A 3,501-nucleotide genomic window follows, 5' to 3' on the forward strand; every position below is an offset into this window, starting at 1 on the left:
GTGTGTGTGTACCCAAAATCCCAGGAGGAGAATGGAGGAGAAGGGATTGAAGCATGGCCATCCCCCCGGAGGGTGATTTCTCGCTTTTCTTTTTATCACGTCTCGCTGCCACTCTCTGGTGAGTGCACATGCCCTATGGCAAACATCTTTTTTAAAAAAAGTTACATTATCTCTACTAATGTAAAAAATTTTTCTGGAGAGTGGAAGGTTTTTTTTTTCATTATTATTATTTTACTTTTTAAGAGAATTTTGCTATAGGGCATGTGTGCTTGTCAGAGAAACAGAGAAAGACAGAGAGACAGAAAATAAGAAATCGCCCCTAGGAGAGATAGCCATGCCACAACCTCTTCTTCTCTGTTCTCTTCTCAGGATTTTGTGCATGCACGCACACACTCACCTGGCTTGAGTTTCAACCTGCCAGGTCTGGGGCTCAAACTGTGGTCAGCCATGTGGGTGTCCAGTGATGTAACCGTTAAGCCATTTGTTGGTCTCTGTTTTTGTTTTTAATCTAAGTTTCAGCATTTTTTTCCTTGCATATCTACTCTGGCTTGCCATATTGGGACCTTATCTGCCCAATATGAATGAAATACAAATTAAATGCTTCCGAAATATATATTTGAAATTTTCACTCACCCAGTTGTTCTGTTGCCTATTGTAATATCCATCTTTTTTCCCCCCTGGAAAATATTTTCTTTGGGGTGGTAATGGTTTTTATACTATTTAGATACTATCTATTTAATGGCAAAATGCTGTAGGTACTTAGGAGTATTTAATAAATGAAATTAATACTGAGTTCATTCATATGTACTTTTGAGAATTCTATGTTTATAGCCACATCACATATCAATATTCAGCTTACAATTGTCTTTTAAGAAATGTATTGCTCTGGGGAACCAGCAGTTAGCGTAATGGCTATGTCACTGGACTCCCACGTAGTCGACCGCGGTTCGTGTCCCGGACCCGGTGGCTTAAAACTCACGCCGGGCGCATGTGCGTGCGTGCCCAAGATCCCGAGAGGAGAATGGAGGAGAAGGGATTGCGGTGTGACCATGCCCCCTGGGGGGTGATTTCTCGCTTTCTGTCTCTATGTCTCTCTCTGTCTGTCTGGCGAGCGCATGCGCCCTACAGTGAAAATCTCTCTCAAAAAAAAAAAAAAAAGAAATGTATTGCTCTGAATAAAATTCATTTCACAGCCTAGCTACAAACAATTTTTCAGTACTAACTACTTCCTTCTGTTCAAATGGCAAGATTCGGTAAGAATGGAGGGAGGCATGGTGAGAAATCTACAAGTGGAAGGGGAACCCTGGAATCTTGATCCTCAAACCTATAAGATCTAAAGTCTCATTTGCAGCACAAATATTTTGTTATATTCCTCTTCCAGTATAGTGCCTTAACTTGAATATAAAGGAGACGTAAACAGAAAGATATATACATACATACATACATATGTGTGTGCATATGTATGTATGTATATGTATGCAAACGCACCGAGCTGGCTATCCGATAACACATAACGCAGTTGCATGCTTGCACTGATAATATTTTGGGATTTACGAAATGCAGGATAATCTTCAAGTTGATTTACCTTTTTATTCTGATATTTTGATTAAAGACTAAAAAGATATATTTATTTATTACTTCTTTATAAATTGCCAGAGGGTGCACACGCCTGCCAGAGAGAGACAGAAAGAGAGAGAGGAAGAAAGCACCCCCAATGGGGTTTGGTCTCTCCACATCCCCTCCTCCATTTCTCCATTCTGTTGGGATTTGCAGCTTGTGCACACAGGTGCACATGATTTCAAGCCACCAGGGCTGGGGTTTGAACTGTTGTTGACCATGTGAAACCTAGTCCCTTTAACCACTAGGCCATGGGGACAGCTGGTAAAAAGATGTTTAAGTGCACAGTTAGAAGCACAATGCATCAAGAGCTATGTTGCCAGTGTGTTTGGTGTTTCAGTTCCAGAAGCCGAGGTGCTGCTGGAAATACAAGCTTCAAAGATGGTTAGCAGCTTTTTTTTTTTTTCTATAGGGCATGTGTTCTTGCTGGAGAGAGACAGAAAGAAGGAAATTGGTTGGGGACTTGGGGGTGATGGCCACGCTGCAATCCCTTCTCCTCCACTCTCCTCTTGGGATTTTGGACATGCATTCAATGTGCCCGGCATGGTTTTCAAGCCACCAGATCTAGGACTTGAACTTAATTGGCCATGTGGGAATCCAGGGCAACCCCACGCCACCTGCTGGCCCCAGCAACCCTTTGATAAAGCTCTGAATGAAGTAAAGCGTCTTCGTCCCTCAACTCATCTGGTGATGGTTGTATTTCCTGAACTCTCAATGTTAAAACCATCCTAAAAATAATGTGTGCTTATGTGTAAAATGGATGGCCATGAAATGTTGTGAGAGATATATGACAGCAATTTTTCATTATTTGAGCTTGACCTATGTACTGTAAGATGTTTAATATCTTGGATCCCCACCATACTTCTGAAATTAATTTTTTAAGATGTTTTGGCCATAGGGTATGTGCGCTTGCCAGAAAGAGACACAGAGACAGTGAGACAGAAAGTGAGAAATCAGTACTCCCATCCCCCCACCTAGAAGGTTGGCTATGCCACAAATTTTTCTCCTCTCTTCTCTTCCTGAGATCTTGGGCCCACGCACACATGCGCCTGGTGTGATTTTTCAAGCCACAGGGTATGAGACTCGAACCATAGTCGATCATGTGGGAGTCCAGCAATGTAACCACTACGCCACCTGCTGGGCCTCAAAACAATATTATTTTTAATCGACAAATCACAATAACATACATTTATGGCGTATAATGTGATGCTTTGATACATATACAATATGGGGTGATTAAGTCAAGCTAGTGAACATACCTAGTACCTCACTTACTATTGGTGGTGACACATTTGCAATATACTCTCTTGGCTATTTTTAAACATACCTTATTATCAACTGTAGCCACTGTGTTACACAATAGATCTCAAGACCTTATTTCTCCTTTCTTACTTAAACTTTGTACCCTTCAGTCCGCATCTTCCCATTCCCTCCCTTCTTCCTTCCCTCTGGTAACCACCATGCTATTCTCCTCTCCTACGAGTGTTTTAGATCTCATACATAAGTGAGATAATTCAGTATTTGTCTTTCTTGCTTGACTTATTTCATTTTGTGCAGTGTCTTCCAGGTTAATCTAGAAGGAAAGTGAGAAATCACCCCATCCAGGGGCAAGGGCCACACCACAGACCCTTCTCCTCCATTCTTCTCCTGAGATCTTGGGCATGCACACACGCACATGTGTCCGGCGTGATTTTCTTTCTCTCTTTCTTTCTCTCTTTCTTTCTCTCTTTCTTTCTCTCTTTCTTTCTCTCTTTCTTTCTCTCTTTCTTTCTCTCTTTCTTTCTCTCTTTCTTTCTCTCTTTCTTTCTCTCTTTCTTTCTCTCTTTCTTTCTCTCTTTCTTTCTCTCTTTCTTTCTCTCTTTCTTTCTCTCTTTCTTTCTCTCT

The sequence above is a fragment of the Tupaia chinensis genome, unplaced genomic scaffold (genome assembly GCF_000334495.1).
Source record: "Tupaia chinensis unplaced genomic scaffold, TupChi_1.0 Scaffold000028_1, whole genome shotgun sequence".
NCBI lineage: Eukaryota > Metazoa > Chordata > Mammalia > Scandentia > Tupaiidae > Tupaia > Tupaia belangeri.